Genomic DNA, 26,933 nt, shown 5'->3' with positions numbered 1-26,933 from the left:
AAAGAAGTACTTGATGCTTGATTGAGAGGTTGTCAATCTCCCAATAATAACCCAAATAATCTTCAATTACCCAAAATAAAGGATGAACAAAAGAGAGATTAAGGAAATAAAACTTGTATTAGAACTTGATTAATTGTTGATTACAAAACTAAAGAGAGATTTGATTGATATTAACTACTCTAATTATTGATAAGAAGAACATGCTCTTCTAATTAGACTAATGGGGTATTTATAGTGGAAATTAGGGGGATGCATTAGGTTAACTAAGGGCTAAACTAGTAATTACACTTTTTAGATTGAGCAGGGAGGAGCCGGTATTTTTCGAAGGAAGGGCTTCTTTCTTTGTAGCTTGGAGAAGAGGAAATCGCGCTGTAGAGGAATCCGGGCGGATTAGGGTCGGGACGGGCGGATTCTGGCGATGGAACCCGAGCGGATTGGAGAGAATCCGGGCGGATTGTGGCGATGGAACCCGGGCGTCTTGGTGGAAAACCGCACGGATTGTGCAGGTGGAGGACGGCCGGATTGTGGACAATCCGCACGGATTGTGCCTCAGCAAGACTTCTTCTTCTTTTCTTCCCTTTTCTTCATAAATTCCTTGGGGATTTCCTTGGGGACTCAAGGATCCTTTCTCAACATTGCTCATCTACTATCATATGTACAAAGGCCTTCTAATCTTGTCTCTCCTTGATGCTTGGTCATTGAATTCGATCAATTTAGTCTCGTTTTGCCATGAAAATGCAAGATTCTTACTCCTTTCCTACCAAGGGATCAAAATCTCAAAGAATATGCAAAACAAAGAACTAAAGATAATAAATGACCCAAATATGCACTAAAAAGCATGGGAATAAGGCTAATTCGGGGGCTAAATATGCGCTAATTATGGTCACATCACCGGGTAAAATATAGGTAAACTGCATGCCCTTAGTACAAGCCGCTAAAACATTTGTAGCTATCTCTCCTTTTCTTGTACGGTACTTAGGTTTCTCAATATTAGGAACTTTTAACCTGATATGTGTCCCATCTAAAGCTCCTAAACAATTCTATGGACCATTGAAAGTACAAAAACAAACTCAATAAAAGAATAATAAGTTATATTAAATTTGATCTATGGACAGACTTGAATAACAAAGTTTTATCTTAAACCATTTCCATTTTGAATCCCCGCAATCCTCTTCTATTGGTTGTGGGGTCTTTATCAGGTGCTTATATAAACGTAAAACAGCTCTTAAACCTTCACGAAAGTTCCTACTCGCGGTTTCTTTGGACCTTCTTAAACGTTGCACAAGCATTCTTTGTTTCTGATCATGTGCTAATATATTTAAAAATATAGCTACCCTTTCTTCTACAAACATATTTTTTGACTCTCTAAGAAAACCTTTAGACCGAAGTAGCCCACACAATACATCAAATGTATATCTATCCATTCTAAGTTTATCTATACAACTTAGATCAGAATTCAAAAATTCAGATATATTTTTTAGTCCTTGACTCATTGTTCGTTTTGCCGTGTGAGTATTTTTCTTTCGAGGTACTTTCATCGTTTCTAATATAGCTATCATGTAATAAAAAAAACACACACATATCATGGATCTCATTCTAATATACCAAATAAGACCAACTATGCTTTTTTGCTTCCGAGACAGTATTCTACAAGCCATAGCTGCATAGAAGATCATATAAAAAAAACATATTAAAACATGCAAATTAGTATCACAAATCAAATTAACACATTCAATCATGCTAAATAGGCTGCAACTCATACATAATTGATCATGTTCAAGTTTGCTGAAAGCTGCATTTACAACCTTATTTACCGAAATTATCGTCAAAATATGCTAATAGCATGCCTGACATCTCCAATTAAAATATACCCACATCGTTCAAAGCCTTACAAATCAAATTAACACATTCAATCATGCTAAATAGGCTGCTACTCACATATAATCAATCATGTTTAAAGCAAATGATTATCACAAATCTAATTAAAACTCGGATCCAGTATTTTTATGCTAACCTAGGTATTCGTACTAAAATTGTCACAAAATGAAATTGAAACAATAAAATTAAGTAATACAAGATAATTATGAATGATACACAGAAATTAACACCCATGAAATTTGAAGAAAAATTGAACATATAATCGATTGTATGCGAGTAGTAGCAAACTGATGATAAAATCATCTAAATCACAAAGATAATCTCAAACGATCGATCAAAATTGATGCAATAATCTTATCTAAATCAATAGATATACCTGATGGATCAAATTTGAAGCAAGGATGATCACAAATCTCTAATTTCCCAGCAAAAAGATTGATGACAGAGAACGAGATCCCCAAATTTTATTCCTCCTGTAACTTTTACGGAGGGGGGGGGGGGGGGAGAGTAATCTATTACTGCTTCTAGGGAGGAATAAGTACTGAGCCTGAATAAGTTCTTTTGTACCAAACCTCTTTAAAAGACCCATAACAATTACCCTCTAATTTTTCAGGCCCATTACACCCAATCCAGGCGACCCCTGAGGGTTTGTTTATTTGGAGTTTATTTATGACACTAGTCTTGGGTTTAATGGTAGCTAGTTTAGTGTAGCTAAGTTAAGGCTTTTGAGTAGCCAGAATGTATACGAAATGAAGAATGGTCAATAAGCTTATATTGTGTTTCCACGCAAAGTTGATGGTGGGCATTTGGATGCATTTATCATAATTGGCAATTAGTAGTGATAGTTTTGGTCAATTATTCAGGTTGAGTTGTTTATATGATTAGTGTTGTGAGTTAGTTTATAAAATAATGGGTCTATGTCGAAAGTTGGGGTTACTTTTATTGAATGGTGTAATAATCGGATAATCTTTATATGCATGTAGCTTGTGGTTTCGAAGTAAAGGAGGTTTTGGACTAGGCTTAGCTTGGATTGTTTGCCTCGAGAGGTAAGGACTTTTACCCTTTTTAAATTTAAGTAAAGAGCATGTTCGGTTTAATCTTTAAACTGTTTTTATAATATTTTGGCATCGATGAGATTTTACTTGTACTACTAAATTTTGAATATTACATATGGAAATGGTTTCGGCTCAGGCCGCTTTGAAAAATTGGTTTTCTCCTGGTCTACAAGGTTTAAGGTCGTCTTTGACGCTCTTGGGATTTTGTCCCGAAAATTTAACTCTTGGCCCGAGTTCATTTGGGTGGGGATTGTCCGGCCCCTACTCACTAGGTAGTTAGACTTTCTCCTTTGGTGATTCCATCCTACTGACTGTCCAAATGTCAGAGGTGCACACTTTTATGAGTCTAACAAAGCACAGGTGGTGCCTCTAGACCATGTCCAGAGTAGGACCTTGGCACACAGCTGGTGAAAGTTGTGAATTTTAAATGGTTTTATACTTTTATAATTGTTATTGGATTTACGGAATGCTTATTTTGGAATTTATTCTATTCTTACCCTGGTTTTAAGCTTTGTTAATTTACTAGTTTAGACCCGTGCAAGATTGCACGGGCATATACATTGATCATTTATATAAGCTTTTTAAATTTTATTGCTACAATATGATATTATTTTTATTGTACAATCTATAATTGTTCGATGTACAATATCTTACACCAATGGTTTCAATTTAGGGAAAAAATCTACTTGAAAATTAATACATTAAAGAATCACATATTATAGCTAAACACAAAAGAACAAATATCATATATATCTTTATACATTCAATTGTTTAGAGTAATAAATGTTATTGAATCAGTCTAATAATCTCAATATTTATATCTTTGAAGCAATTATACCTAAATTAGGCAAAATTGGCGTAAGTTGAATGATTTTTTCCGTAATTGACTGGACATCGAACTAAGCACCCATGCCTGGCCAGTAATTCGACTCGAGCCAAGTCAAATGTTTATTTTTGCACAATTCAGTGACTGCTATCTCTAAATAACTTAATAATAATAAACCTTAAAATGGCCTGAACTCGCTATAATCTGAAAATAACCTGAACCCGCAATAATAACCTGAATCCCAAATATTTCGAACCCACCTAATCTGACCTGGATGCTTGCAAACATGAAATTACCCTGCTCACGCTAACCCAGCAGATGATTTATATGCTAGCTCTAAGAATACCCCACCCTTCACCATGAAAGCGTGCTTATATGTGTTTTTCATAGTGCTTACTGATCTTTTGCCTCGTACCTCTCTCCAAAGCATTTATAAGCCATTGTACTAACACCCGTTCTCATATCGTCTTAGTAATTTCGAATGTGAGCCCAAATTGTAACCCTTCGCCAAGTGAAATGAATTGAAGGTAGTAATGTGTTTCTGTGTGCTTATATGTGTCGTATATATGTGTCGTATTGTTTGTATCCGTATTAAGTTCTCGTGAAATCTAGTGGTGGTTTTAAATTTCGATCCAGAAAAAATAATGGGGAAGAAACTCCTACCGAAAGAGATAATAGTACCCCGTTGCATTAGAGACGTAATTAACTTATTATTATATAAATCTCGATATATAACACATATAATTTACAGTAAATAAAAGAGTAAATTATAAATTTATATATCTTCTATTTATTTTATACATGTCATTCTCATATTTTGGTACACTTTTTAAATAAAATTGTGTAGTCAATACGAAAAAAATTTCCATATGAAATTTAATGATATAATTTCTTTAATATTTGTACAAAGATATTTTTATTGATATTTAAAGTTAATATATTAACCTAAAAATGAAAACCTCTTACGTTGAAGAAAATATTGAAAATGAAGAACTACTCTGTGACACTATCTGAATTCTGAAAACATGTTATGGTAATATGAAAGCTATCATAGTTTTGTCATTGTCTATGGAAGCATTGATTAGATAAGGAATAAAAGTCAATGATTTAGTTGAATTACATTGATTAGATAAGGAATAAAAGTCCATGATTTACTTGAATTTTTTTTCGAGGGAAATGATTTACTTGATTTTTAATAATAGTCAAAATGTAGTAGTAGTAGTAGTACTGTTGTAGCAAATGTAGGAGGGTGTGCTGGCAATTGGGCGGGAAAGTAAGTGGGTAAAGGTTTTTGTTTTATAGTTATATATATAGATCTTTGTTTATAAATTTATTCTTACTTCTTATCTTTCTCAAAACTCAGCTTTGCTGACGCCCTTATATTTTGGGTCGTTTCCCCACTGGAACCTGTACCTATTTGTGTTTTGGGTACAGTTGATAAGTACAATTAAGATGCCGCAAGGGTGCATACTGGATCCAGGGAGTAGTACGAGCGTCGAAGGATTTTGAATAAAGACTCCGTCTTAATCTATTTATACTTTTATAAGACCGTTGGATTTGAATTTTTTAATTATTGTTTTAGATTTTGTAAGACTTAAGTCTTCCGCTGCAACGTCTTAGTTATTTGATAAAGTTTTGAGACATGTACTTTGTTTTTAAAGGTTGACTCTGAATTTACCTTGCATTTGGCATTTTCACCTAAGTGTGGAGTGACAGCCATAAATTTTCCATCTTTAGTTTATTGTCTTTGGCCGTAAAAATTTAGGGCTGTTACAGTTGGTATCAGAGAAAAGATTTTCCGAAAAGAAAATAAGTTTTACAGAATTTTAAACAGTTTAAAAAAATCCTTTTGTATTTAAAAAGAAAAAAAAAGTGTGGGGGTAGGATGTGTGCATTGCATATGAATGTATTATTTGTTACTCTTACATCTAGAATTGCCTTAGTGTCTTTTACTACTCTTGCTAATTTAGTTAGAGCCTCTTGGATGACTAATGAATTAAGACTTACAGGTGATGGGTTTACGTTGATATGGTTTTGGTTAATTTTCATTATGAGATTAGTATATTTGAGCTTACAAATATAATGTTTATTCATATAGCTGACAATGCCTCCTCGAAGAGAACCTAAGAACAATGTTGATATGGCTGCCTTAATGGCACAAATGGTTGCCCAGAATGGTGCTATTCTCCAAGCTGTGCGATAAATGACAGCAGTTAGTAGGAGTATAAGTGAAAGGGTAGAATGTATGAATGAAAGGGATAAGAATGAACAGGATGGTGCACCTACTGTTACCGCTATGTCTGAAGCGGTGCAAAAGAAAAGACCGCCATCTTTTACTAGAAAGGGGGACCCAAATGAGCTAGATAACTGGGTTAGAGAGATGGAGAAAATTTTCTTGGCTGTAGGGTGTCCTGTGGAGTTTCAAGCTAGGATAGTCGTATATAATCTGAAGGAAGATGCTGACATTTGGTGGGAAACAATTAAAGAGGACTTTATAAAACCCGTTAGAAGGAGAAATGCCGAGGGAGTATCCATACTTTATGAAAAGGATTGGGATGACCTTAAGGAGATGCTTGAGTATGAGTACTTTCCCGATCATGTTAAAAGTCAAAAACTTGCTGATTTTGGGGATTTGAAGCAAACTAATGATATGTCTGTGAAAGAATTCTATACTAAATTTGTGGAACTCAATCGCTTTGCTAAGGATTTGGTGCCTACAGAACGTACTAAAGCGGCTAGATTTGAGGATAAGCTGAGTTGGAAGATTAAGGGTAGGTTTGCTGGTGAAACTTTTACTACTTTGAAGGAAATTTATGTAAAGGCTGTTAATATTGAGAGGAGCAATTAGAAAATAGAAGCTGAAATGGGAAGTGTAGTTGTAGGTAATAAGAGGAAGGAGTTTCAGGGGAGTCAATCTAACACCCCAGTTAAGAGCGGTAATTTTAGTCTTAATAATAATAGTAATTTCTGTAATAAATCGCGATCTTTTCGAGGTGTTGGAAATAAAGGAGGAAATAATTGGCGAAATAGGAGTCAGGTAGTTAGTCAAGAGTCTAAGCGTCATTACTACTGCAAGCGGTGCAATGGCAATCACCCGGGTATTGATTGTGACGGGAAAAAAGTTACCTGTAACTGGTGTGGATTTTTGGACATCGTGAGTTCGAATGTAGAGGCAAGGAAGCTGGAAAGCCGAGTATTGCACCTTCTGCCAGTGCTAGTGTCGCACAGGGTAATCGGTTTCAGGGTCAAGCAAAGAGCAACAACTACAACAATTATGTTGGTTCTGCGTCAGTTAATAATTTTAAGAACCCGACACCAACTCAAGCTAATACTACTTCAGCTGTTAGCAAACCTGCGGGGCAGGTGAATGTAGCACAAGCCAACAAGAAACCCACTGGAAAGCTTTATGTCATGAATAGAGAAGAAGCTGATAATGCAGACATTGTTTCGGGTAATTTTTTAGTGAACTCTGTTTTAGCTCATGTTCAGTTTAATTGTGGTGCATCTCACTCTTTTATTTTAGGGATATTCTCTCGTGTACCCCTCAACCTTTTCAGTTTTTATGATATACCCCTCTTTTCATGCAAAAAAACTTTGACCGTCAATTACTCTTGGCTACAAGTTCAGAATACGATAAAACTTTTTTTCCAAATTGACCGTCTTTAAGAGGTCTTCCGTTTGAAAAAAAATTCACCGACGTCTCAACTCGTAGTCGGGAATTATGGTCGGTAAAAGTTTATTCGTTAAAAAATATTTGACCAACCATAACTACCGACTAAGAGTTCAAAAAGCGGTGATTTTTTTTTTCAAATTGAAGGCCTTGACGAGATAATTGGTTTGGAAAAAAAATTACCGTTTTCTAAACTCGTAATAGAGAATTATTGTCAGTGAAAGTTTTTTTGCGAAAAACGAGAGGTACACCATAGAAAACGAAAAAGTTCAGAGGTACACGAGAGAATATCCCTTTATTTTATCTAAGTTTGTGGAGAAACTTAACCTAGAGCCTAGTGAAATTGTAAACTATGATTTTTTTATGCCATGGGGACTTAGTTAATTATGGAAAAGTGTATAAGATCATATCTGTGCTCATTGGTAGTCATGATTTTAAGGCAGACCTAATAGAATTTTCATTACCCTATTTTGATGTCATATTAGGGATGGACTGGTTGGGAGCTCATAGGGCTAATATTGATTGTTGGCATAGCAAAGTTTCTTTAAGAGGGCCTAAAAATGTGAGAGTATCCTATAAAGGTCATGTTAAGGGTCCTAGAGTGAAGCTTATTTCTGCTATGAAGCTGAAGAAACATATATCGAGGAGAGGTGAACTGATTTTATGTCATATAAGAGATTTGAGGGTCGAATATCCTGACTTAAGTGATGTACATGCGGTGAGTGCGTTTGTTGATATTTTTTCTGAGGACATACCCGGAATGCCGCCAAATAGGGAAGTTGAATTTAAGATAGATTTGGTGCCAGGGACGGGTCAAATTGCAAAATCACCATATAGAATGGTGCCCTTTGAAATGAAAGAACTTAAGAAACAATTAGATGAGCTTATGGAGAAAGGGTATATTAGGCCTAGTGTGTCGCCTTGGGGTGCTCCTGTGCTATTTGTGAAAAAGAAAGATGGAAGCTTAAGGTTATGCATTGACTATCGGGAATTGAATCAAGTTACCATTAAGAATAGGTATCCCTTACCCAAGATTGACGACTTATTTGATCAGTTGAAGGGTGCTTCTGTTTTCTCTAAAATTAACTTGCGATCTGGATACCATCAATTGAAAATAGCGCCTGAAGATGTACCTAAGACTGCGTTTTCCACTAGATACGGGCACTACGAGTTTACTGTGATGACCTTTGGGTTAACTAATGCACCTGCCGTATTTATGGATTTGATGAACAGAACATTTAGGCCTTACCTTGATAAATTTGTTGTAGTATTCATTGATGATATTTTGATTTACTCCAAGAATGAGGAGGAGCATGAGGAGCACTTACGCGTTATTTGTGGCATCTTAAGGGAAAAACAGTTGCATGCAAAATTCTCTAAGTGCGAGTTCTGACTAGATCAAGTAGCTTTTCTGGGTTATATCATATCAAAAGATGGAGTTTCGGTTGATCCTGCTAAAATTAACGCTGTGAAGGAGTGGCCTAGACCAAAATCTGTGACCAAAATTTGTAGCTTTTTGGGTTTAGCTGGTTATTATAGGAGATTTGTGAAAGACTTTTCTAAAATAGCTAGACCTATGACTACACTCATGAAAAAAATCAAAAAAGTTTCAAAGAGATGATAAGTGTGAGGAAGCCTTTCAGATTCTAAAGGAAAAGTTAACCACTGCACCAGTTTTAGCTTTGCCGGATGGTAATGAGGAATATGAAGTATATAAAGATGCTTCTAAAAATGGGTTGGGTTGTGAGCTTATGCAGAATAGAAGAGTAATTGTCTATGCTTCAAGGCAATTGAAACCGTATGAAGAAAATTATCCTACCCATGACTTAGAACTGGCGGCTGTGGTATTTGCGCTGAAAATTTGGAGACATTACCTGTTTGGTGTACCCTTCAAGGTTTTCTCTGACCATAAAAGTTTGAAGTATATATTTACACAAAAAGAGCTCAATATGAGACAAAGAAGGTGGTTGGAGTTGATTAAAGACTATGAGATTGAAATTTAATACCATGAAGGGAAAGCCAATGTGGTGGCTAATGCCTTGAGTAGGAAGTCCCTCCATACGATACAGTTAGTGATGCATCGTGATAAGCTATGGAAAGAGTGTTTGAAATTTGCGATCCAAATGGCAAAACCAGGGGCTCCATCTAATGTGTTGTCAGTTGAGAATGATTTGATGAGCGATATTAGAGAGTTGCAAGGTGGAGATAAATTTTTGTAGGACAAGCTGGTGAATGAACCTGCATTATTCAAGCTCGACGAGAGTGGATTAATTAAATTTCAAGCTAGAGTGTGTGTGCCTAATGATAAGGAGATCAAAGAAAGAATTATGACTGAAGCGCATGCGATGCCGTATTCTATTCACCGAGTGGGTGATAAGATGTATGAGGATTTGAAATTAGCATTTTGGTGGTGTGGGATGAAAAGGCAAATTGCATATTTTGTGGCTCGTTGTTTGGTATGTCAAAAGGTGAAGAGTGAGCATAAGCGACCTCAAGGGAAGCTACAACCTTTAGAAGTTCCTGAGTGGAAGTGGAGTTCTATTTCTATGGATTTTATAGCTGGTTTACCAAGGTCACAAAAAGGTAATAATATAATTTGGGTAATTATTGACAGACTAACTAAGAGTGCTCACTTTATACCGATAAAGGATACATGGAAAAAGAAGCAACTGGTTGATGCGTATATACATCATGTACTACGACTCCATGGTGTCCCAATTGACATGGTGTCGGATAGAGATGCTAGGTTTGTTTCTATATTTTGGGAAAATTTACCGAAAGCCTTGGGAACTAAGGTCAAGATGAGCACTGCATTTCACCCTACTACATATGGTCAAACTGAGAGAACAAACCAAATACTTGAGGATATGCTACGAGCTTGTGCTTTGCAATTTCAAGGAGGTTGGGAAGATAAACTAGATCTTATTGAGTTTTCTTATAATAATAGCTACCAAGCTACAATTCAAATGGACCCATTTGAGGCGCTTTATGGCGCAAATGTAGGAGTTCGATTTGTTGGAATGATATTAGTGAGTATGTAATTTTGGGGTCATAGATGATAACTGAGATGTTTGAACAAGTTAAGGTTATACAAGACAGGATGAAAGCAGCTCAAGATAGGCAAAAGAGTTATGCAGATAAAACGCGTAGACATGTGGAATTTGAGGTTGGTGACAAAGTTCTTTTGTGTGTCTCGCCTACAAAAGGAGTAATGAGATTTGGTAAGAAGGGCAAACTGAGCCCGAAATTTATTTGACCATATGCGATTTTGGAGCGTATCGGAGAGGTTGCTTACCGCGATTTACCGTCTGACTTAGAGAGAGTTCACAATGTGTTCCATGTCTCCCAACTCAGAAAATATATTAGCGACCCATCCCATATTTTGAACCTGGAGACTATTGAGCTTGATGAGACAATGACATATGAAGAGACTCCGGTACAAATTTTGGATACTAAGGTGCGTAAAATCCGTAGAGGTGAAACTCACATGGTCAAAGTTTTGTGGAACAACAATATTGTAGAAGAAGCAACGTGGGAAGTAGAATCTACTATGAGAGACAAGTACCCTAATATTTTTACCTATGGTAATTTTACGCTTCATGGACGAAGCTTCGTTTTAATGGAGTCGAGATTTACACATTTACCATTTACTTTGTTTTTTTTGGTACTCGATGCATGTGTGTCACTGTTTAGGCTGGTTGTGCTATGTATTTTTGGTTGCGCCTAATGCTTATGGTTGTGCACAATATTTGGTGATCTTTGTGCTTAATACACTTGTTACTGGTATTGGTTATTATAGTCTGTGGTCTGATTGTGGAGAGCTCACATCGAGTAAATCTTGGAATTATTCTTTTATTTTATTTATTTACCTTTTTCCTTGAACTTGTGATATGTATGGATGTATTAAAATGTGTTTATAAGGAAAAAAAAAATTCATCCGACATGCTCTTGGCTTTTTTTGTGGACCTTTACTTAGCTAAGAAAACAAGGGGAAAACTTATGGTGTATTGTATTTGGTAGTATCTTATGGAATTACGAGACTATAGAAATGTGGGATGTAAGTTTATTTACCTTGGTAGAAGTTTGAGGATGTTACATAAGAGAATGTTAAAGATATGTTGTTTTCTGATAAGATTTAAGCTTCAAGGACGAAACTTTGTTTTAAGGACGGAAGTTTGTAACACCCCACCTGTTTTCAAGTTATAATAGGGTGTACTTTCTCAATTTCATTTGTTTCGGATTTCAAGTTGAAAATCTTAAGCTAACTATCGCTAAAAAAAAAGTCGAATTTTATTATTTAAAAAGGAAAAGTTTATTTTGAAGTCTGAACTTTAGAAATATCAAACCCTTTTACCCGGCTTCCAAATCCCTATATACTACATTTTATTTTATTTTCCTATTTCACATCATTCATCTCCTCTTTCCCTGCTTTTCTAACCCTCATCGCCCTTTTCTTGCGGCTCACCAAGTTTGCCAGTAATTTTCGAATTTTCGATCACGGATCTTCGCTTATCCTTCTCTCCTATTTCGTATCATATAATTTGTAAGTATTTCACTCAATTTATAAGATTTATTAGTTAATTTTCATTTTAAAGCAACATGGTTTCTGATCTTAATACCCTTATTATAGTTCGGGGTCGATCGTAGTTGTGTTAATTGCCGAGTTTATGAAGGTCATAGTGCTTATTACTGTTGTGGTTTCTATCATTCGTAGTAACTAGTATTGGTGCCCGGCTTCGCCCGGGCTACCTCTACTTACCATTAATTTTTTTTTTTCATTAAATAAAATTAGTTAAAGTTGCATAACCCATAAATTTATCATTAATATATTTTCTATGATATATCCTAAAATTACGATGAAATAAATTTTGAGACAAATTCAATACTCCCGTTGTTAATATTTTACTCTTATTAATGAAACAATAGTAATAACATTTCACTACTTGCCCGTAATCATTGTTACTTTCACTCCTCCCGCCGTAATTATTGTTACTGTCACAACTGTCGCATTAATATTGATAATTTCACTACTCCCGCCGTAATTATTGTTACTTTCACTATTGCCGCATTAATATTGATTATTTCACTACCCCCGTTGTTGTTTCTACCACTTTCACTAATCTCGCTAATAATATTGTTACTTTTACTATTCAAATGAGTGATTACTATCATATAACTATATCCAATGTTACTACAATTCTTTTCTTTACAGACGAAATTAATTTTACTACTTAGGCATGCACTTTTAAGAGGATTATATATTTATATAAATATATTACATATATGCATTAAATCAAATCGAAAGAATTATGCAATATTATATATTATGGAATTTAACTTGAATTATTTATAACCTACTTATATTATATTTTTGTATGTTAAATAATTAACATCTCTATACATCTAATAAACTATAAAGTTTAATAAAATTGCATAGATTTTAAATTTAATATATAATTTTATGATGATAATAATTAATACCATAAGTGTGCATGTTTATACTACTAATTAATTATTTTATTTGGAGGAAATTGACCATCTCTCAGTCTTCTATAAATATTTAGGAAAATTACCAATCATTTTCTTTCTTCTAATCTCCTTGAAATTGATCATCTTAATTAATTATTTTGTTTTAAGGAAATTGACCATCTTAATTAATTAATTAATTTTAAGGAAATTAACCATGTTTTAGTCTCTTACAAATGTTTAGGAAAATTATCAAGTTTCTATATAATTTAATTTTAACCCAAATTATATAATATTTGCATTGAGATCCCTTAATCGGGTCCATCACACGGTGCTAGTGATTTAAAACTATATATAGTATAATTATTTGTATAACTTTCTTTAATTACATTGAAGTCCCTTGGTTTCTGGATTTAATATATAGTATTGATGCTTATGCTATTCGTGGGCTTTAGTACGGATCTCGTAAGAGTTGGAAATATTGTTTTGTAATTGGAGATGGCGTATCTTGTGGGCTGCTAATAACAGTTGAAGGGTGTAGTTGTAGCTTTATATGGTCTTTTTGTGGTTTCTAGCATAATATGGGGTACTCTATATGTGGAGTAGTTGACTGTAGAGGATTAGTGATGGTGTGTGCTTAAAATTGTTGGCTATTGGACTGCATATTTCTTGTTCTAGGCTACAAGTTATTTTAGGTGTTTTCATTACTTTTGAGGGTTTGTTTATTTGGAGTTTATTTATGACACTAGTCTTGGGTTTAATGGTACCTAGTTTAGTGTAGCTAAGTTAAGGCTTTTGAGTAGCCAGAATGTATACGAAATGAAGAATGGTCAATAGGCTTATATTGTGTTTCCACGCAAAGTTGATGGTGGGCATTTGGATGCATTTAATCATTTATCATGATTGGCAATTAGTAGTGATAGCTTTGGTCAATTATTCAGGTTGAGTTGTTTATATGGTTAGTGCTGTGAGTTAGTTTATAAAATAATGGGTCTATGTCGAAAGTTAGGGTTACTTTTATTGAATGACGTAATAATCGGATAATCTTTATATGCATGTAGCTTGTGGTTTCGAAGTAAAGGAGTTTTTGGACTAGGCTTAGCTTGGATTGTTTGCCTCGAGAGGTAAGGACTTTTACCCTTTTTAAATTTAAGTAAAGAGCATGTTCGGTTTAATCTTTAAACTGTTTTTATAATATTTTGGCATCGATGAGATTTTACTTGTACTACTAAATTTTGAATATTACATATGGAAATGGTTTCGGCTCAGCCCGCTTTGGAAAATTGGTTTTCTCATGGTCTACAAGGTTTAAGGTCATCTTTGACGCTCCTGGGATTTTGTCCCGAAAATTTAACTCTTGGCCCGAGTTCATTTGGGTGGGGATTGTCCGGTGGTCGGGTTAAAACTTGTCGTCAAAAGCTACCAACCAAAACAATATTTATAACTTCACAAACTACTCTTAGTAAAGAGGTAAGTAAAGGTCGGATCCCAAGGGACGGGTATTGATGTAGGATTCTCAATTGCAAATAGCTATGTCTTAGGGTGTCACAATTTGGGTTGAGGTGATGTGTAATCTAAACTAATCAAAAAGATAAAAGTAAAGTAATGAAAGCAAAGCAAATAAAGGGGTTTGTAAACAATTGATTAAAGGCACTAGGGTGTCATGGGTTCATAGAAGATTCATGGGAGTAGATCATACAAACATGTTCTCAACTAGATGCAAGCACTTATTGTTGTGATGGGATCGAGTTAGAATATATCTTACAATCCCTAAGAAGATTTGGGTCCCGGAGCCGAGTCGTCTAGACTGTACAACACCTACAAGTCGACTTAATCCTTCCTATTCAACTCTATGCATGGTCTAATGAGGCTCGTGTTGGTTTATATCTTACAAGCCTCATTGAAGAGATAAGGGATGGATAAAAAAATGCAAGGATTCATAGGCTCGCATTTCATCAAACATAACATGTGCATAGGTTGAAATCACAACAAGCAAGCAAATTAATTATGAAAACATATTAGAGTAAGCATAGATCAATCCCCATGTTTGTTTCCCCTAATTCCCCATTAACCCTAGCTAAAGAACTACTCACTCATGATCAAGTTTAGCATGCTAATAAGGTTGTCAATCATACTAACAAAGCAAAACATGATGAATAAATGAAAGTGATTAACAATAATTAAACAAGGGTAAAGAGGAATTATACCTATGAAGATGATTCCAAATAATAAAGCAAAGAATAATAGAAGTACTTGATGATTGATGGAAGATTGTCAATCCTCCAAATAAACCCAAATAATATTCTAATTACCCAAATAAAAGGAAGAACAATAGAGAAATTAAGGAAAGATTAAGATGTGATTAATATTGAGAATTGTATTACAACTAAATTAAGATTAATTTAAGAGAGTATTAAGATTGGATTAAGAGAACATAAGATGGGATCATAATCTAGGTAGTACAAAGGGGTATTTATACTAAAGATTAGGTACAAGGTTTAGGGTTACTAAGGGCTTAAATGACTATTAAGACCCTAAGAAAAACTTGAGGAAATGCTACTCCCGAGGGAAATGCGCGGATCCTCCTTGCTAGTCCTGCAACGATCCGCTCGTCCCGTGCTGAGGCATGGGCTGTTTTGTCTTGTGATCCGCTCGGATCAGGGAGGAGACGTTCGGATCTTTGCTGCACAGTCCGCTCGTCCTGGGATCAAGCCGCTCGGATCCTTGCAGTGTGGCACGCTCGGATCATGCTCGGGCCGCTCGGATCCTTGGGCAGAGTGCTTCTCTTGTTTAGCTCCTTAACAATCCGCGAGAATCATGTTGGGGATGCAAGGATCCTTTTATCATTGCCCATTTCACTTTATTTATCTATTTAGGCCTCTAGTGTCGGTCTTCTCTTTGATGCTTGGTCATCAGATGCGATCCATTTAGCTCCATTTCGCCTCATAAATGCAAGGTTAGCCATCCTCTCCTACCAAGGACACAAAATCTCAAAGAATATGCAAAATGGGAAACTAAAGATAATAAATGACCCAAATATGTGCTAAAAAGTATAGGAACGAGGTTAATTCGGGGACTAAATGTGCTCAAATATGAGTCACATCATCCGGTCCCCCCTCGCTAGGTAGTTAGAATTTCTCCTTTGGCGGTTCCATCCTACTGCCCAAATGTGAGAGGTGCGTACTTTTATGAGTCTAATAAAGCACAGGTGGTGCCTCTAGACAGTGTCAAGGGTAGGACCTTGGCACACAGGTGGTGAAAGTTATGAATTTAAATGGTTTTATACTTTTATAATTGTTATTGGATTTAAAGAAAGCTTATTTTGGAATTTATTCTATTTTTACCCTTGTTTTAAGCTTTGTTAATTTATCTTTGTTTATAAACTTACTAGTATTGGTGCCCGACTTCGCCCGGGCTACCTCTACTTACCACTACATTTTTTTTCATTAAATAAAATTACTTAAAAGTTGCATAACCCATAAATTTATCATTAATATCTTTTTCTATGACATATCCTAAAATTACGATGAAATAAATTTTGAGACAATTTCACTACTCCCGCTATTAATATTTTACTCTTATTAATGAAACAATAATAATAACATTTTACTCCTTGTCCGTAATCATTGTTACTTTCACTACTGCCGCATTAATATTGATAATTTAACTACTCCCGCCGTAATTATTGTTTCACTATTGCCGCATTAATATTTGATTATTTCACTACTCCCGTTGTTGTTTCTATCACTTACACTAATCTCGCGGATAATATTGTTACTTTTACTATTCAAATGAGTGATTATTATCATATAACTATATCCAATGTTACTACAATTCTTTTCTTTGCTGACAAAACTACTTTTACTACTTAGGCATGCAATTTTAAGAGGATTATATATTTATATAAATATATTACATAGATGCATTAAATCAAATTGAAAGAATTATGAAATATTATATATTATGGAATCTAACTTGAATTATTATAACCTACTTATATTATATTTTTGTATGTTAAATAATTAACTGTTAGAATTCATTAATTCCATTAATATACATATTCATAGTATGATAGTTTAATTTAGTCATAAAATTAAAACAAGATCTTATGCATGCAAACATAAAACAAAGTAGAGAAGAAATCGTCACTTCTTACATTGGTGTTTCGGATTTATTGGGCACCAACAAGATCTCCTACTTGTTAGTTCTTGAGCTTTCCAACAATGGATGAACTAAGATTCAAATTAGAATCTCTCCCAAAAGTTTATACCCAAGGAACACCCTTAATAACTAATATTATTATGAACTAGTAATAATACTAATCTTACTTAAAATTTGGACACAAAAATGGTGTTTTTGTTCTCTTGTATTTCGGTCAAGAGAAGAGGATTTTGTGAGCTTTCTTTCTCTAAAATTATTTCACAAATGTAGAGAGTTGTTCAATTTCTAACACTAGAAAACCATTGGCATTTTTCTAGTGGAAAAACCGGTTGGGGGTGGAATAAATGGGGAGCCAATGCATGCAAAAGATGCTCTTCTTAAAAGCTTGTAGGGTTGCATGGCTATATACTAGAGTGATCATTGTGTTTTCTATTTAAAATAATTAACACAATTTAAAACCCTAACCCTCCCCATTTTCGGTACACCCATCATAAAATGGAAGGTCCATTTTATTTTGTCATTTGTCAATGTTGTCATGTGTCACATGTTACATGACATGTTACACCATAATGTATTTTTAACATATTAAAAATCAACATATTAATAAAATATGTCACATACAAAATTTAACTAGTAATTCTTGATTACTTGTACCAAAATGGTTTATCAAATTATAAATTACAACGTCTTGTATTTATAATAAATTATTCATTCAATTTCAATTGTTTCGTAAACAATAATTTTATCTAAGTAATAAAACAATTTGATTACTTAGTACGTATCTAATTTAATCGAATTACAATGAGACACGTAAATTTTACTCACAAAATCATCCGTCAATTTTAAGCAATTTAATTAACTCGTATCGGCATACGATTAATTAAATAATCAATTAAGAGTATTTCCCTATAGGTATGACCTAAGGGGATCAACTGATCACAACCGTCGCACGACAGTAATGTCAAACTCTAGTCAGCCAATCATTACCGATATGTGTGGACCAGTTGACTGTAAAATATTACTTCCCACATGTATTCTTAAATATGAGATTTAAACATGTGATCATTATGATCGACAGTTGTGATCGCATTATTGTCGGATGACACTTATTCCAACATTAACATGTCTATATATCTAATAAACTATAAAGTTTAATAAAATTGCATAGATTTTAAATTTAATATATAATTTTATGATGATAATAATTAATACCATAAGTGTGCATATTTATACTAATTAATTATTTTATTTTAAGGAAATTGACCATCTTCTAGTCTTCTATAAATATTTAGAAAAATTACCAAGCATCTTCTTTCTTTTAGTCTCCTTGTAATTGATCATTTAATTAATTACCCCACAATACATTCCCTCTCTCCAATTACCAAATCCCACTACAATACTTTACCTTATTTTAATCCCTCTCCTTAATTCTAGTGCCCCCCATGAATAGGGAGGTTTATCTAGAATAGGAGGGAGTATTTTATTTTAAGGAAATTGACTATCTTAATTAATTATTTTATTTAAAGGAAATTGACCATGTTTTAGTCTCTTACAAATGTTTAGGAAAATTACCAGGCTTCTATATAATTTAATTTTAACCCAAACTATATAATATTTGCATAGAGATCCCTTAATCGGGTCCATCACACGGTGCTAGTGATTTAAAACTATATAGTATAATTAATTTGTATAACTTTCTTTAATTACATTAAATTCCCTTGGTTTCTGGATTTAATATATAGTATTGATTCTTACTCCTTATCTTTCTCAAAACTCAGCTTTATTGACGTCCTTATGTTTTGGGTCGTTCCCCCACTGGAACCTGTACCTATTTGTGTTTTGGGTACAGTTGATAGGTACAATTGAGGTGCTGCATGGGTGCATACTGGATACAGGGAGTAGTACGAGCGTGGAAGGATTTTGAATAAAGACTTCGTCTTCATCTATTTATACTTTTATAAGACCGTTGGATTTGAATTTTTTAATTATTGTTTTAGATTTTGTAAGACTTAAGTCTTCCTCTGCAACGTCTTAATTATTTTGATAAAGTTTTGAGACATGTACTTTGTTTTTAAAGGTTGACTCTGTATTTACCTTGCACTTGGCATTTTCAGCTAAGTGTGAAGTGACAGCCGTGAATTTTCCATCTTTAGTTTATTGTCTTTGGCCGTGAAAATTTAGGGTTGTTACAGTAACAGCTTGAAAATACAGTTACAAGGCTCAATTTTGGCGGGAAAATCTGTTTCACGAGATTCTAGTGTATAAATAGAGTATTCATTAAATTCCTCATAATCATTTGTGAATTTTCACTTCTCTCTATAATCTTTCTCTTAAATTCTCTGTAATCTTCTTCAATCATTCATCAATAAAGTACTAATTCGTTCCATTCTCAAATTAGAGTTTCCTATTGTATTTTCAAGCTTTCTCGATTAAATCTTGAAACTATATATCAGTGATATCAGAGATACTTCCTGAGTTCTCTATGGCACCAAAAAAACACAAGAAATTCTAATAATTCTCGTTTAAAGATTCTGCAAGAATTATGGAGAAAAAGATCAAGCATTTGGGGGGAATCGATGATAACATGGAATTCAACTTTGGGGGCTTTGTTCGAATTCATAATCAAGACAAAGCGAAAATGCAAGTTGCGATTCAGATTCAACAACAAGATTGGATGAAAAACTCGATCAGATGAATGTGAGAATGGAACAAGTTCTGGGTCAATTGATTGATGTAAATACTAGGGTTTATGGGTTGAAGAAAGAATCTGGAATTCTTGGGAACAATGAGAACAACACTGGAGGTCGCAACAATGGTGGTAACTTCATTAATTCCCAATCTAATTTTGGTAGATTTTCTAAAGTAGATTTTCCCAAATTCAATGGTGATAATGTGAGACTGGGTGTACAAATGTTATCAGTTCTTTGAAGTTGATTCAACTTATGAGAATATTAAAGTGAAAATATTGTCAATTCATTTGAAGGGAAAGACATTGTTATAGCATCAATCATTAATGAAAACAATGGGATTAGGAAATTGGCCTAGTTGGATTGAGTATAAAGCTGTTGCAGTTGCTAGATTTGTAACTAACTCATTTGATGATCCTATTGCTGAAATAATGAACTTAAAACAAAAGGGGACACTTGAACAATATCAAGATCAATTTGATGGATTGCTTAACAGAACTGACTTAACTGAAAAACAAGCGATAATTTGAGTTGTTTTTTAAAAGGGTTAGATTTTGATATCCAGAATATTGTCAGGATGCATAAATCCCCAATTAATGATGGATGCTTTTGCCCTTGCTAAATTGCAAGAGGTTACCCTCTCTTTATATTTTAAGAAATCTAAACCAATTCTGGAAAAACCCATGTCTAGATCTTTGTTAATCATCAGTACTGATACTCATTATTTTACTTATATTTTTTTTATACATATTCTCCGTAATTTTATATTAGTTTCTACATTTTGAGTGTATTTTACTATCTCCAATCCAATCTAAATTACCCATTTGACTTTTTACGGTCTACGAGACAACACTTTGAGCACGTTTTTCTTCATTTATATATTATGTTTTTTTGGTCGAAATTATAATTTTACGAAACCTCTTTTTATAACAAACGTAAATATGTAAATTTTAGGTAAAAAAATTTAAAATTTGGCTTTGTATAATTGAGGTCAATATTTAACAAAGTTGACTTTAAAAAGTGAATGGGTAGTTTGGATTTGATTGGAGGGAATATATGATATTTCCTTCCTATGCGGTTTACTACGATTTCCTATAATTATTTGCAGGAAGAGTCTTTAAAGACTGAGTCTTTAACGCTGAAAATTGTCAAGGAATGAATGCAGTAGGTCGAGAGAGTGAAATATGTCAAAAGGCCAAGTAAAATAACAAACTCCGTGAAACTAGTTTAAAAGCGAAGAGCATCTACAACAATTAAAATAATCAAGAGGAATGAACCGGGTTTACGGACGAGCAACGCCTAAAGTAATTGTTTGAATTACTCACATGTTTAGGCTATTGCTACTTGCTAGTTATTCGTTATTATTGCCGTGTTGGACTTCTGGGCTTTGCTTAGTCATGGGACTAATTTGGACTTTCCATTATGAGGCTTGTCTAGAGAAGATACAAAAGGAGTAAAGGACATAGGGTTAAGGACTTTATAGTTTTTTACGGAGGATTAGTTTTTAGTCTTTAGGTTTTGTTCTTTGGTCAGTTTTCGTTACATGTACGTACGATCTCCGTTGATACTCAGTTCTTCCAAATTAAATTTAAGACTAAGTTTTTCTTTTCATTCTCTTTATTTTAATTATGCATTCAATTATTATTTGTATTTGTTTACTTCGATTTATGAGTAGTTAACTAGTTTTGTGACCCGTGAGAATCACGGGTTTGATTGTTTTTGTTATTTTATTTTTGCGGTATCGTTCATGAATGCGTTATTCGGCTTGTTTGTCTTCTTGCTTATTATCTTGGAGATATGTTGGTTGGATACCTAAGCAAGGCAATAAGGATCCTGTCACAATTCATGAGGGTAAGATATATTATAGCACCAAAACCCATGAATCTCTCATTTTAAAGAAAATACGAATGTCCATTATCTGATTTCAAAGGCTGGTATTGCATATAAATTAAATGAGAAATTTTATTGTCTCGTGTTTCATCAGAGCACTTTAAACAACTTATTCTCAAAGCTTATAAGCAAAGTCCACTTAAATTATGGGAAAACGTAAAATTGCATTCAAACAGTGGAATATTAACTTTGCAAACTACTCTTATTTTGCTACGGTCCTTATTGTCTTTGTCCTTTTACTGATTGTTGTCTTGTTGTGTTAATTATTATCGGCCCCCTTTCTGTTTTTGTTCCCTGCTTTTTTTTACGGTGTTTAGATTGTCTCTGGATTTCGAGGGCGTTTGGCTTTGTCACGGTGGTTATTCAGTTCACTCAACATTGATGGCTTTTGGTATTCTAGTACTTGATATATTGTTTTTAGTGTTGTTTTGGTGCGTTCGAAGAACCTTAGTCCTATTTTTATCCGACAAAGAAACAAAATGTTGGACACTTGGACATCTAATTCTATTCCTTATTACCTAACGTATTGTAATGAAAAAAGAAATGTAAAATAAAGTAAATATGTAAAATATATAAATGAATGGATGGTAATGATATTTTATAATAGAAATTTACATATTGCCTTTAGTCAATTAGAGACGATATGAATAATGCGCAAAAAGCGCTATGTTAAAATACAACTTATGTTTATCTTACTAATTAGGCTAAATTTACAAGTTTATTTTTTTAGATGCAATGGAGTTTGTTAAACTTTTAACAAATAACACATTAACAATTCTTGTCAATTCATCGGTCTTGCAACATCGTCCTTGTAAATTCAATTGACTTCCAACGTATTGGGAGAAATATTATTGAAATGATTTTTGTATAACGAAAGACCTAAGTGATATACTTAAACTATTAGCAAGGAGTTGATGACATGAGACTTATACAAATAAAATTTTAGACTAAATATGCATTCAATAATTTTAAAAATAAATTTTATGTGAGCAATTTTTGAGAGGATACACGAGAAAATGTATTTGTTAAACAACGGACATCATTCTAGTTTCATTTCTATATCTCTTGTTAATTATAGTCATCTCTATATTTTTTGTTGTTGGTGAACTTTTATGTGAGGAGCTTTAACGCCTATCTCAATGAATTTCAAAGAAATAAGGATACACAATTTGTATTATTATACTTCTTCCTTTTTTTTAATTATCATCTCATTTGCTTGTGGGCAATAATTAAGATTAAGAAAACATAAAAACCAATTGAAACTAAAAGGAAAAAGTTTGCAATTGGTGGAGTAATGTGAGAATTTTACCCTTAAACGATGACATTATTTTGTAATTTAAAAAAAAAAAAGTTATAAGAAACATTTAGTAAAATGTACGTCCCAAAGTAGAAATTAAAGAAAAAGGGTGATAATATAAAAATGGACAAAAAAAGAGAAGTGGATGATAATTAATAAATATTCGTAACAAATGATTGTGAGATAACAAAAATATATACAAACAAAAAAAGTAAACATTTCTCGAAGAAAGATTGAGAGTGCTAGAAAAAAAGATTTGATGGAAAACAAAAAAATGATTTAAAGGTTTGAAAGCATTCAAAATGGAACAATGGATTGGAGAATGATCATCGGATTTCGCTCAAAAACCATGCAAAATATTTACCTTGATCCGCATTAAAAGATCCGATTTATATCCTTGGAGCATATAACTTCAACACTTCCATTAAGACATTTGATTTATAATCTGTTTGTCGACTAAGATATTTGATTTATAACCTGATTGACAAAATACAAGTTGAAGAGTACACGGAAAACTAATAAAATGCACGAAAGGGTATAAGACAATTTAGTACTATTTACAAATTTGTCAATTAATATTCCAAGGGTTAAAATATATAATGTAATATGTCACCAATAATTAGAGATTCATACTACAATTTGATATTGCGCATACATCATAATAATAATAAAAAAATGAAAACTCAATGAAAATGAAAAATATATTCAAGTCGAAAGATAATTGCAAAGAAGTTTCATAACCATTATTTCCAATTTTATGCAATGTTTTTGATATGTGAGTATGTCATCCTCCTGCAATTTTAATACAAATACAAAAATAATAATTAAATAAGATTCTAACTATTAATTAATTCAAAACATAATAAGAATTTAAATAATTCAATTGGTTATATATGCATACTTTACCTACCAACTTTTTGGATAAAAATGAAAAATAGGATTGTTGTGATATTTATATAAGAAATTTTTTGTAATTAATTATCTAATTAATTTCAATAATTTATTTGAGAGAAGAAGAAGAATGGGGGAGATAAAAAATTATGGTGAAATAAATACAAAGTATAATAATTGTGAGGAAAACCAAAAGACTATCTATTAAAAAAAGAAAAAAAAAGTTAAATGAATAGGTAGATTAATACCAAATTTATGAGAGGAAAATAAAGATTTTGTATTAATTTGTTTTTTGTATTTGCCACTATTTTTTTTTTAATATTTTATAAGCATGTAACACGTGGTATTTAGATATTACTTTTAGTTAGATAATTACTTACTTTTAGTTAGATAATTAAGTAATTAATATAATTAAATTATTATTAACCAATAGAAAAAATACACGTGGATTAAAATTAAATGCTTTAAGTAGGCTTTTAATATATTGTATAGATAGATAAAATGCAAAGAAAAATAACATAAAATGTGGCACTTAAAATTGATTAACATGACACACGTCAAATAATAAACTACTCATCTTGTCTTTTTATTATATTGTGTAGATACTAATAGTTAAGTCATTTATCATACTAAATTTTGAAAAAACAATTAATTTGGAAAAAATTTTAAAGGATAATTAAACAATAAAAGTGGAATGGAGAAGGTCTCATTTAAATTATCATTTACGTGATATAATTTCATGAACTAAATACATGGTATTACTACCTTTTTAAAATTTTATTTTTAGTGTTTAATTTACTTATGTATTTACAGAACTTGTCTGTAAATTATTTAAATTAAATAAATATTTTCTTTTCCATATATTTTATATTTTCCAAAACTTTATCCTTTACGTGAAATAATTTCATGAACTAAATACACGGTATTAGTACCCTTTTAAAATTCTATTATTAGTGTTTAATTTCATTTAAGTATTTACAGAATTTGTTTGTAAATTACTTAAATTAAATAAATATTTTCTTTTCCATATATTTTATATTTTACTAAGAAAATATTTTATATGATATTTAATACTCATTTGTTGATTAATTAGTTCTGTAAAACATCTTCTATATACAATAAAGTTATAATAAGTGAATTTGTGACAAATCTGACAATAGAAAAAAAAATTGTTATCAACTTCATTTATTCTTCTTCGTTCTTAATTTCTTATGTATTCATTTGTTTTACTTCGAATACATATAATACTAACCCATATGAAATTTCTTGAAATTATTAACTTATAGTTAATGCGTATTTTCTTATTGTAGTTTTTTTTAGTTAATTAAGTTTAAAACTAATGGAATATGGATGAATTTTTAAAGGAAATAAATGAATTAAATTAATGCAATATAATATTAAATTGATAATCCATGTCATATTAGTTTGCCAAGTCATATTGTTATTGTGTACGTGGCTTTTTTTCATCCCATGTGGCATTGTCTATGTGGCCTTTTTAGGCTAGGCTTTTAATAATATTTTATAGATTTATTAATCTAGGGTGAAAAGGGATCTATGTTGTTAGAAGAGGTCTACCTTAATGAATTGATTGTTAAATTACTTTTAGTTGTTGTTCAATTATACGTTGTCCTGAATTTAGTTGATTAGTTTTGTCCTGAATTAGTTAACTACTAGTCTTGCGAATTAGGATTATTGGCGACCGGATTAAGACTAATATAGGTTGCGACAATTGAATAGACTAGCTTAATTATAGCGAACACATGTTAAGTTTAGATCTAAAGGGCATACTTGAGTCGACCGATCATATGACCTTAAACAACATATTGCTCAATTACTTAGTTAAATCACACCCCCGGATAACTGACCTAGTGAACTTGATCCCTAGACTCTTTTAATATATTTGAATCCATCTTTATTTACATCGCAATTAGTTTATAGAAATAAACAAATCAAACCTTCAAGAAATTGTTACCTTAAAAACGGAATTAATCATTAGCAAATAGACTATTACCGCCTCCCTGTGGATTCGATACCTTACTTACCGCTGACTATTAGTTAATAGTGACATAGGTTTAATTTAATTTAGGGGATACGACTTTACCCTTATCAAGTACCCAAGCAGATCATTTCACGGCTCATTTGTCCCAATCCAAAGACACATTGGAATGCAGAAAATGACTTATGCTAGACTGAGCGAGAAAGAAGTAGCATAGAGAAGGGAAAAGAATCTGTGTTTTACTTGTAATGAAAGATGGTCACTCACTCACAAATGTAAAGCTCAATTTCACAGTATTGAGATCTTAACCATAGTGGATGCTGAGCAATCTAAAGAAATTGTAGCTAATGATGAATTAGGGATGGAGTGGACAGAATATAAGGAAGAAGAGGACTTACCCACGTTAATTTCATTGAATGATATTACTGGCAATGTAACCTACAAGACTATGAGAGTTATGGGGAAGGTTAAGGGAAACTCTTTACACATCTTGATAGATTCAGGAAGTACCCACAACTTCTTGGATGTTAATAGAGGTAAGAAGTTAAGAGGTAAGGTGAAAAACATATGTCGATTATTTATATCTGTGGCCAATGGAGAAACTATAATAAGTAAGTCAATGTGCCAGCAATTTAAATGGCAGTTGCAAGGGGATGAGTTCAGTATCTATTGTTGCGCCTATTCTAGGTTAGTTTCTGCTCCTGACCTATTTCCTGCTTCGACGTAGCTTTGTTTAAGTCTTGTTAATCGACTGTTATCTTGTAGTATCGCCTGATTAGTAGTCTAATAGCCTTTTTATTATTTTCTTACCTTTTTCTTATTTTATTTTTTTCAAAATCCCGCTTTGGCACTTGTATGATGTAAAGTCGTCACGTATTGTAAATAGAATTTGTATGTTATATTGATGTATCTTGTGTGCTAATTCACATGTAATGAATTCTAAATTCCTACCTTGACTTCTAACTTTGATTGCTAATTCACCGACTTAATCTAATTTTCAAATGTTAGGATTAATACAATGGATATTGCATTGCATGTATATAGTCGACATAATCAATGTACATAACAATCCCAATCATTAGTAGAGGCCGCTAACGAGGCAGGGGGAATTGGTCT

General features: G+C 32.9%; 1 long non-coding RNA gene across 1 annotated transcript in view; it reads left to right on the top strand.

The window, feature by feature from the left end:
- Window positions 1-19,144, top strand: part of LOC141646064 (uncharacterized) — a 51,526-nt gene extending 32,382 nt beyond the window's left edge. The window contains exons 2-4 of the long non-coding RNA XR_012545313.1: window positions 2,524-2,924; window positions 13,957-14,019; window positions 18,906-19,144. This is a non-coding gene — a long non-coding RNA (uncharacterized LOC141646064). The remainder of the gene's footprint in view (window positions 1-2,523; window positions 2,925-13,956; window positions 14,020-18,905) is intronic.
- Window positions 19,145-26,933: the final 7,789 nt, after the last annotated feature.

This window comes from Silene latifolia, chromosome 3 (assembly GCF_048544455.1).
Source record: "Silene latifolia isolate original U9 population chromosome 3, ASM4854445v1, whole genome shotgun sequence".
NCBI classification, from domain to species: Eukaryota; Viridiplantae; Streptophyta; class Magnoliopsida; order Caryophyllales; family Caryophyllaceae; genus Silene; species Silene latifolia.
Note: the sequence above shows the minus strand (reverse complement) of the source record. Positions and strands in the feature narration are given on the sequence as shown.